Source organism: Ascaphus truei, chromosome 10, assembly GCF_040206685.1.
Source record: "Ascaphus truei isolate aAscTru1 chromosome 10, aAscTru1.hap1, whole genome shotgun sequence".
Classification (NCBI taxonomy): domain Eukaryota; kingdom Metazoa; phylum Chordata; class Amphibia; order Anura; family Ascaphidae; genus Ascaphus; species Ascaphus truei.
In genome coordinates this window covers 14,530,429-14,545,462 of record NC_134492.1, presented here as the reverse complement: position 1 = coordinate 14,545,462, position 15,034 = coordinate 14,530,429, and positions in this window count along the sequence as shown.

Genomic DNA, 15,034 nt, shown 5'->3' with positions numbered 1-15,034 from the left:
TTCAAGGTCGGAGAGACTATGGTTGTGTCCATATAAGATTGTGTCATCTGCATACATGTGTATTAAAGCTCCCTTACAAGCTGTAGGAAGATCATTGATGAACACCGAGAAGAGTAGGGGCCCCAGAACCGAGCCTTGCGGGACACCACAGGTGATATCCAAGGGGTTGGAGTTAGAGCCTGAGAGACACATTTGGGATCTACCTGGTAGGTGGGACTGAAACCAGTTTAAAGCATGCTTCCCTATTCCAGAGCACTGGAGTTTGTTAAGCAAGATAACATAATCAACAGTATCAAAAACCTTTGCAAAATCAAGGTATATTGCACCAGTAAGTTGTCCCAGTTCCATTCCACACTGGATCTCATTTCAATTTTTTAGAAGGGTAGTTACCATGTAGTGTTTGGGGTGAAAGCCAGATTGGAATTGGCTAGGGAAATTTGTCTTGGTATTGTAATCGCTTAATTGAGAGTGAACACATTTCCCCATGACTTTAGATAGTATTGGGAGAAGAGAGATTGGCCTTTAGTTTGAGATGGTGTTTTTGTCCCCACTTTTGAAGATTGGGACAACTCTGGCAGTTTTCCAGATCTTAGGGATATGGCCTGCAGACAGAATAGAGTTGACTATGGAAGAAATTGGTTTGGCATTGGCTGGGGCACCAAGTCTTAGGAATTTAGATTGCAGTAAATCAGGTCCACATTGGCTGCTTAGTTTTAATTTGAGGAGTGCTTGTATAATCTCCTCTTGAGATATTGGGACAAATTGAAAATTGTGAGCAGTGTTGGGAGAGGGTGGGTCTATAAGGGTACTCTTAGAATGAGGTTCTTGTTTGTCGTTTGGGTTGCGTTTCGCTAATAAGTTAGTAGCACACCCCACAAAGTAATCATTGAATGCATTTGCAATGTCAGTGGAATTTGTCAGAGTAATATCCTCCATTGTGATATTACTTGGTTGTTGATGGCTTGAAGGCTGGAATATATTGTGGATAACCTTTCAGAAGTTAGCTGGGTTTGATGTATTCTGGAGGAGATTGTCAGAGTAATATTGTGCTTTTGCGTGCCTTGTTTGCCTTGTGCACATGTTCCGCTGGGATCTGTAGTGATTAAGATCCTTTGTAGTGCCAGTTACTTTGTAGCTTTTCCACATGGCATCCCTGAAATGGTAGAGTGCTATAAGGTCAGTTGTAACCCACGGAATGTAGGCCTACCGTACTCTTATTCTGCGTAGTGGGGCATGGGTAACACAGAGTTTTAAGAACTCGGATTAGAAATAGTCAAGCGCAGAATCAGGGCCGGGAATTAAGCGATTCTGTACCAAGGGCAGTTGGTAAGGTCAGCCAGAAACTGTTGTGGGTTAAAGTTTCGAAATGTTCTAGTGAGGAGAACTTTAAGGCTTGATTGTGGTGGTTTAATTTTCCTTACACAGTACACTATTGCATGGTCACTGAAAATGTCAGGAAGGATGCCAGAGGATTGTATTCTGTTTGGATTTGAGGAGAGAATCCAGTCTAGCAAGGAATGGTTATGCGATTTCAGGTTTGTCCATGTGGGTTGGGAAATGAGTTGCGTTAGGTTCAGTGACTTGAGTTGTATCTGGATTTTGTGGTTTTTAGGGTCGAGGAAATGGAGCCAAGAAACTGGGTGATAAGTCAGGGACTGTAGGGGGGCGGTAGATGGCAGCAATCAGGATGGACTTAGAGAAGGGGAGGCAGATTTTGCCAACTAGGATTTCAAAAGAGGGTGGGCTTGGTGGGGCAATTTAACAGTGTGAATTGTAAAGGTGTCTGCAATATAACATAACACCCCTCCCCCTCTCTTGTGGAGACATGACATGTTGGCAATACGCTAATAATTATACTTGCTGGTATTATTGTTCACTCTAAAGATCCAATATCTGCTCAAACACTGGGAAATCCTTTACTGCTGCAAATGACTCCACCGTTTGCCATTACTTTGGGTTATAGAGGGGGAACCAAGCTAACTCAACATGGTATACCTGGCAAGGAATTGCTAATTGGTTATCACTATAGATTTTCCCCAGAGAGGAGTATTAGGGAGATGATATTTAATGGAGATATGTTGGATGTGTACAGAAATGCAGAAATGTTTGGAGTAGAAAGAAGGGTTCGTTAAGTGTGGAGAAAAGAAGCTAGGGAATAGGAATGAAACGGGTGGTGTGATTTACAGCTGCTTTAAAATAAGCCGACTAGGTGGCCAAATTTCCCTGATGTGCCATATATGTCTAAGTTTACGTATTTCTATGATGTGTGTAATAAAATGCGCTTCAACGGTTGAGAACAGAAAGCAACCGTTATGTCAGAACATTATTCATCATATTCATTATTCAGTAAACATATCGGGTTATTTGAATTTGCGTTCCTTAAAGATGTGTTGTAGGCTGTGACACCTTCTAGGAGCCAACGTGAGAATTCTCCGACGGCGGAATTATTGTTAGGGATTCAGTTTTTTCGATGTTTACTTATTTTTTGTGAAATCAGTGTTTATTTTTTTAGTTATTCAGGTATTTTCGGTGTTAATCGGTGTTAATGAACAAAACTTGACACACATTTGCATTTGTTGTTTATCTGTGCCTTTTTTTGTTTTTGTTTTTCATGAGCCCTTGGGTTGCCTTTGTGTCTAGGTTTGCCAGGTGGCTTCTCCAAAACTGGACACAATGATGAAAGGTGAGACGTGTATGAGACAGACAGACACACACACACCTCTCTCATCGCTCCATGCTGTTTCCTCCTCTCCTTGGCCCCACTCCCAGGGCTCCTGACACCGCCTAGTGATTGGCTGCAGTACTCAGCAGCAGCCAACCAGGATGGAGAAGCTGTCCAGCCCCCTAGCAACAGCCCTGCCCTCTCCCTGCTTGGGGAAATCCCGCGGCCCTCCAAGCCAGCCTGGTCACTAAGTCCAGAGAGGTAATACCGGACATATGTCCAGTATTACCTCTACTTTTTTACTGGACATGTGTCCAAATACAGGACCGTCGGGTTCAATACTGGACACCTGGCAGCCCTAAACAAATTGTCTCCTACCTGTGGCCGGGCTGGTATAAGAGATATAATTCAATATGAAATGATGCCACATTTCAGTTTTTTATCGGTTTTGACCGGAAGGACAAGATGGTGTTTTTCGGTTTGAACCTAAAACCGGAATCTCTAGTTATAGCGTACAGAGCTTTGGAAACCTCACAGGCCACCGTTGCTAGTGGACTCACTTGAACTACAATTTACATACCTTGAAGCACGTTGAAAAAGGGCGTAGGATGGTAACATGAGATGAGAAAACAGACCCAAACATCTGTCCCCGGAGTCTCTGGGTTACTCTGTGTGTGTCCATAAATACATTCGTACATATATGTGTGGTTCCGGCCAGTCAGTGGCAGTAATGTTTTATTTCTGTTGTTTTTCCTGTGCTTAGGGAACAGACTGGGCGGATCAGATGAAGACTTCGATGTCTAATTTAGGGGGCTCTCAACTCCAGTCCCCAAGCCCCCCCCTCCCACCGACAGGTCAAGCTTTTAGGATATCCCTGCTTCAGCACAGGTGGCTCAATCAGTCCCTGCTTCAGCACAGGTGGCTCAATCAGTCCCTGCTTCAGCACAGGTGGCTCAATCAGTCCCTGCTTCAGCACAGGTGGCTCAATCAGTCCCTGCTTCAGCACAGGTGGCTCAATCAGGGGCTCAGTCTTTGACTGAGCCTCTGATTGAGCCACCTGTGCTGAAGCTGGGATATTCTGAAAACCTGACCTGTTGGGGGAAGCAGGGGGGAAGGGCTTGAGGACTGAAGTTGAGCTCCCCTGCTATAATTTATTGCCATTCTTTAAATGTGAATAGAGTAGCAGAGGGATACAGTGGGCGGATCGGTGAAAAGGGCCTCGAGCTGAATAGGGGTCTGGCCGAAAAACGTATTAATTTTGAAAAGGGTGACTGAAACTCCCTTGGCATGTTATAAATCCATCGGTACTTGTAGCAGATTAGCTGCAATGTTCGCAGGCCAATACTTGCAAATGTACGCGCATTTTGCTGCCACATTGTGCTGTAAAGATAAAAGCGGAAAGTGAGCATTTAATTACGGCTAGCCTAAAGGGAGAACGCCAATAGTGCCATTGTAAACACTCATTTACTGTTCTGTACGCAGGGTAAATTTAAGTAAAGAGTAGAATTCTGCACCACTAATAGCTTCTAATTTTTCTTAATGACGTGAAATAAGATTTGACTATTTTTTTTTGGTCCCACGGTCTCGTTCATTACAGGTTTTATTTATTTTCACGATACAAAAAAAAAACAATCAAGTAAAATGCAAATAAGCTGCATGTATACTTGATTCATTGCTAAACAAACGGCTCACATTAATGTTAGATAGATGTATTTATATCAACCATTAATGGACGATGAATAGCGCATTGTTATGAGATAACCCAATACCTCTAGATCTTGAAGGTAATGGTATGCTACATATACAGTATTTTAATTCGGATTCGAGCAAAGCTTTACAAATACATGAAAGCTGCAAAGACATGAGAGTAATAACAAAGAATAACTTTAAATGCTCTTGGGGTCGAATTTCCATCTTTGCTTTTGGGGAGCGTCTGTTGGGAGGTGTTAATGGACAACGGTTCTTGCATTTCTCTGTTTGATATCATCTTTATGCTCATACTGTAGAGAGAGACATTTTAATGACTTCCTTCTCGGCTCACATCCTGCACCCCTAAATATATACTCGGTTAATTCTATCCACTGTTTCTATCATTTGTGAGCATTTTGCTGAGCACAGAATACAGTACTTTTGGGGTGTCCTCCATCCTTCCCAGTTATTTCCACATATTCCTCGTCCTCACAATGTCCCCAAACATCAAACGAAAGTTCAAACAAATCCTGTTGTTTGTTTGTTTTTCTCATGGCCGCTCCCTCTCAATACTCCATAACCTTTTATTGTCAAGAAGATTCTTAGCAAGATATCAATTCAGTCCAAATAACATCATTCTGTGTGCAACCCTTTGCATGCTGTATGTCAGGGGTGGCCAACTCCAGTCCTCAGTGGTCACCAGAAGGTCAGGTTTTCAAGATATCCCTAATTCAGCACAGGTGGCTCAATCAGTGGCTCAGTCGAATACTCCTTTGCTGACCAAGATTACCTCCACTGATGGTGAATGAATAACATCCAGAGGAATCTCCTCCTTGTGACCGTCCTTCGTTATTTGAGAGCACGCAGGTTTCCAGTGAAAATGAAGGCCGGCTGGAGAGGACGTCCGTCAATGGCTTCCAACCCGACAGGCACAGGCTTTTGAATGAGAGGAATAGTGTTCCTTAGAAGCAGGGATATCCTGAAAACCTGATCTCCTGGTGGCCCTTGAGGACTGGAGGTAGCCACCCCTGCTGCCGGTGGTCTATTACTAACAGAGATCCCCTTATATGATATACTATGTTAATATTAAAGTAATATTGAAGTATAAAAAAGGAGCACTCCTTGGTCACTTATCAGCTGTACGTGGTTTATTCAAACCCCAACGTTTCCGTCGCAATGGACCTTTCTCAAGGTGACCTCCACTGCGCTGGACCAAAATGTTGATCAGTGACCCTGGAGTGCTACTTTTGTTTTGTTTTTAACTTAATATTACAGGTAGCCACCTCTGAGTTCAGCACTCACAACTATTTAGATGTTTACATAAATTGAGTGCTAGTGTACTATTTTTTTTAATATTGCCACTATACCATGATTAACGTTTGCTTATTCTATGTTATACAGTGATGTGGGGTGTTATCCCTAGGGCCAATGTGGAGTTGTCTTGTGCCTTAGTACTTCCTCTCTGTCCCTCGCCTTCTCTCTACCTGTACACACATCACCCACTCTTTCAGATACAGTTTTCTTACTGCCCTAAATCTGTCATTGCCTTCCTGTTGGTGTCCACCAGGCACCTCTGTCTCCTATCTCCAAGTCCCATCTGAATGCTCCCCATTTCACTTAACCTTTTTAATTGGCTGGAAACGTACAGTATAATGACTACCCATCCCTTGTAGCCATGCCACACAAACTCAGGGATTCCTTTCATCCGATGTGTACTTGTTACATTGAATGCTAATTCCCCTGCATTGTATTACTTTCCCTGCATATAGTGCTGTATAAATATTTGGCACTGTAATAATCAAAATATATACGCAAGACGATGCTTCTGTTTAAATAATCCCATGTTCTATCTACATTGTCTAATATTTACGGGTGTTCAATGGGAGTCTTTGCAACAAAACCCCAAAGGTTGTACAGACGTGATATAAATATGAAGTACAAATCTGTAATAAAATTAACACTTTTTTTTTTACAAGATCTGTATAGGCTCAGATAATTAACAAATATAATTAGCCTTAAAGAAAATATTTCGATTGGTTGGTTTCTGTGAATGGCACAAACGTTTTTGTTTTCTATGACAATTAAGAAAAACAGAATTCTAAGCGAAGTTTTCCTTGCCCACTTCTCCTGTCCCCCTCCTGTCAGCAAACCAAATAGTGCCAGCACTTTACTGTAGAATATCAGCTTGAATGGGGAACAGTTAAAGGAAGTCAAACTCCTGCCAACTTTCATCCCCCCATGTTTAAATCAGCAATTATTTTTTAATCTCACCTGAACTGGAGGGTCACCGATGTCCAAGGTCAAACCCCTCCCCTTCCTACCCCCCCCCCCCCCCCCCACCATCCCAGTTCCAGGCAGGGCTGACAAGGGGGGGTGGGGGTTTTCCGGTACCAATTACAGTGGCCAGGAATGGGACCCGGGGCCTGACTACATATACATTTGCCGCACTCTCTGGCCTATCGGGCCTGATGGGAATGGGCACTTAGCTGTGGCGGCCGGCCTCCTTTTCCTTCCGATTCACAGCCTCAAATGACATCACAACGGCGCGTTACCGTGGCAACGCTACGCCATTGATGACGTCCGTGGCGTCATTTCAGACTGCGGTTCAAAAGGAGAAGGAGGGTGGGTGAGAAAAGAGCTGCTGAGGGTCCAAACATTTTTTTTCACTGGGGCCCAAACTCGCTCTTGGCGGCCCCCCGGCTCTAGGAGCAGCAAATTCAGGGTGTGCTACTGTGCAAACTAAGGAAACAATATGGCCACCGGAATCAGGGCCTGTTCTGGCAGCCAATAGAAACGCTGCAACTTCAGCATTTTTATTGGTGACCTCATGTTTGTAGTCTGCCGCCGTATTTTTATAGTATTTTCTTTGTGTCAAAACTGGCACAAAACAACTACAAATATAATTGGGGGGTGGGGGTCTCCTTAGGTTGGGGGAACACTAGTAAGCTCTTGGGGACCCTTAGTTCAGGTAAGATAAAAATAATAATACACATGATTGCTGCTTAAACATGGTGGGATGAAACTAGGTAGGAGTTTGACTTCCTCTAACTATTCCTTTTCAGGTAAAACTACCAACAACAAAAAACAGGCAATAATCCCCTGGTGTAGGGCCGGCCAACTCCAGTTCTCCAAGGCCACCAACAGCTTTTCAGAATATCCCTGCTTCAGCACAGGTGGCTCAATTAGTCCCAGCTTCAGCACAGGTGGCTCAATCAGCCCCAGCTTCAGCACAGGTGACTCAATCAGTGGCTCAGTCATGAGCCACTGATTGAGCCACCTGTGCTGAAGCAGGGATATCCTGAAAACCTGACCTGTTGGTGGCCCTTGAGAACTGGAGTTGGCCGCCCTGCCCTAGTGTATAACCTTCAGAATAATGATGTGCGCTTGAAGAATAGGTATTGCATACTGGTCTACAACTGTTTCTATTGGTCCAAATAGACATGATTGCTCTTAACTCTGCACAGTTCCAACTGGTAATTGATTGGAAATTCTCAACAACAACAAAAATCCTATTGGTAATTCTTTGCTGAATCTAAGATGTAATTCTGGGTCCCCATCCCGTTCTCACTCCATGTAGAGATACACTGTACTTTTACAGGCACCGTTCACTTTGGAATGCTTTACACATTTTAAGTGACAGTCAGGGATATCGGCTCCTAGCATAAACACCAAGCGTTTTCCATCTATAATAAAGTAACATGACGATGTCATTGACCTGGAGCCAACTATCAGTCCAGTCTGTAGCCAATATTTATTTGCATAGATAGTTTAGCTGATTAAGATTTAGAAGGAATAAGAATAACTCCCCTCCACCAATGCAATCTCCTAACATGAAACACTTTTATTGTGTGGAATGAAAGGCGGTTATCAGAGTCCATCATATCATAAAACCTTAATGCAATTTGATTTTGTGTTGTTTGGAGGTCTCCAGCACTAACAAGGATTATAAACACATGCATTTTTATGAAGCGTTTCACATTTGTGAGGTTTAAAAGGAAATGTAAATGAATGCAGCTGTCCCATTAAGTGAGCACAGTCTCACATTCCAATAAACCGCGGGAGCATGCTGGCAGTCGTTTAGAACAGATCGATATTAAAGCGATTTCACAACCAGTTGTAATTGATTTAAATGAATGAAGAAGTTTTCTCGAGTTGACATACGATGCTCCGTGGAGCACAATGAAGAATATTAATCTTCATATTTTTACGGCCAGGACAGCCGTTCCTTTTCTGTACACACTAAGGCCCTTATTCTGTAGGGTGGGATAAGCGCAGATGACGGGATATTGCATGGAAAGCCCCATTAAAGTCAATGGAACTTTTCATCTGTGTTCTGCGCCATCGCCCCTTACAGAGTAAGCCCCGAAGGGTCATATTCTATGTTGTCTGAAACAGACATTGAGGATATTTTCGGCCACAAATGTCCATTGAAGTGAACGGATTTATATAATATTAATAACCCCTGACTGTCTACTTCATTCTTCATCTTTTACATATTGTATTAGTAACTGCTTTGTTGAGCAAAAAAAGTCTGGGTTTCCTGCTTTGTGCATTTCAGTCCAAATGTAACAGGAATGACCGAGCAAATGAAATGATAAAAGGCCTACTGAGGTTACGGTGTGTAAGAAACATTTAAAGGTGCATCAACACATCCCACACGGAGTTACCAATCGTGCTGCTCTCTAAACCAGGGGTGCTCAACTCCAGTCCTCAAGAGCCCTCAACAGGTCAGATTTTAAGGATATCCCTGCTTCAGCACAGGTGGCTCAATCAGTGGCTCACTGAGCCACTGATTGAGCCATCTGTGCTGAAGCAGGGATATCCTTAAAACCTGACCAGTTGGGAGAGTCTTGAGAATTGGTGTTGCGCACCCCTGCTCTAAACCACTGATTAGATTATAAGCTCTTTGGGCGGGAATTCCTTTCTCCACATGTACGGTATGTCGCGATGCCTGTATCCCACCTGTATTATTATATTCCCCACGTTGTGTTTTGTATGGTAATGTTGTAAAAAAATGGTAAAGCGCGCGGGCGTACCTGATGGGTGCTATAAAAATAAATACATCATCCAACGTTTAAACCATAGATACTCAGACAAAGACGGGCAAATCAGAACGCTGAGCATGTCATGTTTTAGCTTCCATAATCCCCTTTAAACATCAATTAAGTGCTCTTCTCCGAAGCTTTTACTGCGGCTCCCGTGACTTCGTCTCTGGGAAACCAGAAGAGAGGACATGTCTAGGTTGTAACTTGTAAGCTCTTCAGAGCAGGGATTTATTTATTTATTCTGCCAGTTTATTTTTGTCATTTACTATATTTTATATTAGATTTGATTCCTTGTCCTCCAGTGTACTTCACTGAGAAATACACCTGAAAAATAATATAATGATACATAATAATACAGCTGTAGACTTTATTCATTAGTCTTCATTCTATTTCTCATGATTGATCATTTTGTAAACCCCACAGACTGACTTTTCTTATCTTGATCCTAATTATGGCATTGCCTGTCCCAATCTTCTAAAATTGCCCTCTCCAATGTAGCACAGGGGCCTGTCGTAACATGCCAAGTTCCTCCCACTCTACTTATACCTTGACTTCTCTGAAGCTTTTATCACCTTTAAATAGGCCCTATCTTAGGTTTCTCTTTGGCTGCCCCAGCTTTCCACCATTGTCTGCTTTGCATATCCATCAACTCATACTGTGCTGCGGAGTACAATGATGCTTTGTTTTGACCCTTCATACACCCGGCCTTGGCCGAAATAACTGTCTATTCCAGCTTCCAGTCTAGCGAAGATATTCCATCTATATTTACATGCAGTTATTATCTTCTACCTTGACCATTGTGAAAATGTATCTAATATTCTGTACATATGTAAAATACTTATTTAATAATAATTTGACTGTACCTAATGTTTGTTTCTGTAGTCCTTTGAATCCCCGTGCTCAGATTTCTTCTTCATAAATGTCCCTTTTGAAATTATAATAATCATTTTATTTAATATAGCACTTGTCTCCTAGTGAGACTCAAGCCGCGTCCATCACAATGACAGTAAAGTGTGAAGTGCGCAGCACATAGGACTGTTACAGCCCCTGCCCAGGTGAGCTTACACTCTATGATCTTGGAGCCTGAGGCACAGGGAGTTTATATAGAGTGTGTATAGAGTGTATATAGAGTGTATAAAGAGCCGGGAGCTGCAGGTAAGTGTATGTGCGTGTATCTGCATGTATATGCGTGTGTGTGTGTGTGTGTGTGTGTGTGTGTGTGTGTATATATGTTGTATGAGGGTAAGTGTAAGGGGAGTGTATGTAAGATTTTTTTTAAATTAAAAAAAAAAGTTTAATAATTTTTTTTTGTGTGTGCATTTATTTACCCCCCCCCCCCCACACACACATCCATACAAACACGCATACATGCATGCATACATACACACACATCCATACAAACACGCATACATGCATGCATACATACACACACATCCATACAAACACGCATGCATACATACATGCACACACATCCATACAAACACGCATACATACATACATACATACACACACACATCCATGCATACATGCATACATGCATACACACATACACACCAATACATACATTTGAGTGCAGGCAGCGGCGCGAAAAGATGAATTTCTTCATCTTCGCCGCTGTCTGTCGGCTCCCCTCTCCCTGCCGTGCGCGCGCGTCACATCTATAGAAAGCCAACTAAAAATCCGCACGCACGGCGTAGCACGCGCCCGGCACTATAGAACGTGCCTAAGACTATGTATGATATGGATTCAGGCCTGCCTTTCTTTATACTGTATCTTACTCTATTATACTAACCTTGCTAACAAGCCAGCAAACAGGAATACAAGCTAGAACTGTATCACTGCCACACTGATTACTTGGAGGCAGTTAACGGGTACGCGCTGCTAATATTAATGTGTATACTAACTTGTACAGGAGGGCCCCGGGTATACGGCGGGTTCCGTTCCAGGGGCCCGCCATATAGTGAAAATCGCCGGAAAGCGGATCCGGCGATTTTCAGTTGTTTGCATGCGCAAATCGGCATTTTCGCTGTTCTGCGCATGCGCGACCTATGGTCTGCGTGTGCAAACTACAGTATGCACGCGCAACCTACGGTCTGCGCATGCGCGCCAGGCGCAACCGCCTGTTCTGCGCATGCGCGACTGAGAATCCAAGATGTCGGCCCCCTTCTCGGTGCCGCCGTATCGGCGGATCGCCGAAAAGCGGAGCGCCGAGAAGCGGGGCCCTGCTGTATATGGAAACTGATGGACACATTTCATATGGAAGAAGCTACACATAGGAGCAATCTCAAGGTCATTATTTTGACCACTATTTTAAGGGAAAATGTAATTTGATATATCTTTTTTTTATTTAGAAGGTGTACTAGCTCACAGTATTATTATTACATTATTAATAAATACATAATTCCATTCATTTGCTGTTTTTTATTATTATTATTATTATTATTATTATTTATTTCCAGCACACACCATCCCCGTTGGAATCTGCACAAACCAATATGCAAGAGAAAAACAACCAGAAAGACAGAAATAAAGTAGAAATGAGGGTAGTTGCTCAGTATGCACTAAAACAGCTCAGTGTTTTGCAATTCACATTTCCATTGGCCTACACAAGGTACAATCTGTTATTTGCATACTGTCATTAAAATGCAGGCGTTTGCACACATTCTAAAGTCTGTCCTCTACATCCCCAGCGTGTGAAAGCTAACGAGTAATCCACTTCAAACTTCTAACAATTCCACGTTTCAACCCTTTCCCTGCCAGAGGAGAAGGCCCGTCTGAGAGCATATGAGTTAATAAGATCTGAAATATACTTTAGTTCCTCAGAGGACTAAGAGCCTGCTTCAGCACTGATTGAGCCACCTGTGCTGAAGCAGGGACATCCTGAAAACCTGACCTGTTGGGGGGTGGGGGGGGGGGGGGGGGGTCTTGAGGACTGGAGTTGAGGACCCCTGCATGAACTAAATGTTGCATTCAAACTTTGATTGAGCTTTTGTGCGATGTGCAAGGATTCCAATGAATCACAATGTTAGATAATGCATTACCCCGATCAATGACAGCTTTAGGCAACAATCATGGGTTACAATAGCGTTATTTACATGTGGATGAAATAAAAAACAGTTTGATAATCAATTGAGTCATATCCCATAATCCGTGACAAATCGGGAGAAGCGTTTAATTAATCTCCCAGCATTGCGTGCGCTGCATTAGACACGACTCAAGTAAACAGAATCCAAATAGCCGCAGAATATTATTTTTGACTCCATGCACAACAATAAGGCTGATGCATACTAAAAAAATAATTGCATTTTCAAAACAGCTAAATTGAAATCATTTTTGCCTCATGATAAATGGCAATACAAGTTATTAAAATCTAGGGCCTCGGATTAAGGGCCCTCAATTGTTTTCACATGATGCAACTTTAAATCCATCTTTTGAACGGTATTAAGTTTCCTTTCATTCCCATAAACTTCAGAAAGCTGACTGCTCTCACATTTCAGACTCTGACCCAGCTAGTTTGCACTTTTCCCCTTTGCCAGCCTACAGAGCTAAATAATGAAATCCAGACCCCTCTGACTAAATGCACTATGTGGAACATTGCTCTATAGAACACATGGAATCCCCCGGGCTGCTGAGAACTGTAGGAAACAAAACTTTCAAACATGATGGGAATAAAATAATAAGGCTGCATGGTGACTTCACTTCTGTTATCAGATCACAGACATTTATACTCCACGGTTCCTGATCAATCGGAAAAAGCGTACAAAATAACCATTGTAGGAAAATGAGTCTATGACAATATAAGGTTTGATTTATTGAAACACTCATATATAAAACACTCATTGTAATATGGAATTATATCCACGACGGTACCGTGTCTATTGAAAACGCTTGCGAGATCCATTCTTTCATGGAAATGCTGACATGCACTGGAGTTTAGTTAGAATGTTGGTATATAAGAAGCATATGCTATTCACAATATTGTACAAGTGTGAAGTAAAGCAGGGGCACATTGTTGCTAAATGCCCTTAGGCCAGGGGTTCTCAACTCCAGTCCTCAAGACCCCCCCCCTACTTCCCCCCCCAGGTCAGGTTTTCAGGATATCCAGCTTCAGCACAGGTGGCTCAATTAGCGGCTCAGTCGACTGAGCCACTAATTGAGCCACCTGTGCTGAAGCAGGCTCTTTGACGGAGCCACTGATTGAGCCACCTGTCCTGAAGCAGGGATATCCTTAAACCTGTTGGGGTGACATGAGAACCCCTGCCTTAGGCAAAGAAGACTTGTTAGAAATAGACCATTGCTATTTTAGCAAATTAAAAAAATGTATCTAATTGTGACACAAAATGTTGGACTGAGTTATAATAGTTGGTATTTTCTTCAAAGGTAAAGATACAGCATTTTCAATACTGGCAGATGATGTGTATTCTAACGTAGACCGAGCTGGAACTCGATTTGAGCCATGTATGCCATAGGTTTGGCTGAGGGTAGTGAACGTGTTATGGAAGCATTGTATCACTCTGTATGAAGCCAATGATTCGCTTTGCACTGGTTTGACTGCGCCGGGCGCCACATGCCGGAAAGGACTTAAAGCAATAATCCTAGTATTTGATGTTCAAAATAAAAATTTGGAAGATGCTACCTTTCACCTGGCTTTGCACTTCCCCTAAATGACGCTAGTCACATTCTCACCTTCTTCAGAGCGGATTGTTACAGGGTCTCCCCATTGCCACCGTCCGGCCAAGTCCCAAGGACCCAGAAGAATCCTTTCTAACCGAACCATGCTGAATTAAATGTCCAACTTGTTGACGCTTTAAGCAATTGCTTCGTATGCTTATCCCTGTAACACCACCTCTGCCCGTTGCAAAACATACATTTTTTTGTTAACATAGGATTGAAGCAGGGGGTCTCCAGAGCTGAACCCCGTAAATTTCAGCTCCGTGGACCCCCTGCTTCACGAGATACTTACCTCCGTAGTGGATGCTGGTAGCTGCTCCGCTCGGCTAGCAGGGATCTAGTAATGGCAACTTTCAAATCTTCCCCCCCCCCCCGGTCTTGCAAGGTTGTAGTAGATATATCATCATCTTCATCATCTTCAGACAATAGGGAGTATGGCTTTTCCCATCAAAATAGATATAGTACTTTCCCTTCCACAAATATGCTCTCTCCACAACTTCCCTATTTACCACACACATTATTTTCCATATATCGTCTTGTTTTTTCCCCTATTATTATGCTTTTACTATGAAATATATACCAACAAAATAGTACACTCTCAGTAACCAGCCAATGAAGAATGCTTTGGCTGTGCTTCAGGGATTTTTTCCAGTAATCCGTCATTTATTCATTTACCTGTTTCTCCAAATGTCTTTCCACATTATCCTTTAGGAAGTATGCAAGGAAACCAAGACTAATAATTAGTGAACTGTTTCACCAGAGTGAAATATTATAGTACATGCCAATCGCTATTTTTTCGCCGTGCATATGGTTTTATTTGACTACATACAGATGTAGCAGACTTTATTGCGTTAGAACGCAGGATATCCCCGAATTTCCATAGGATTTAATGGCAGTGATAATGTGGACTATCACAGAATATCTCACCAGAACGTGTTAGCAGCAGCAATAACCTTTGCTACATCTG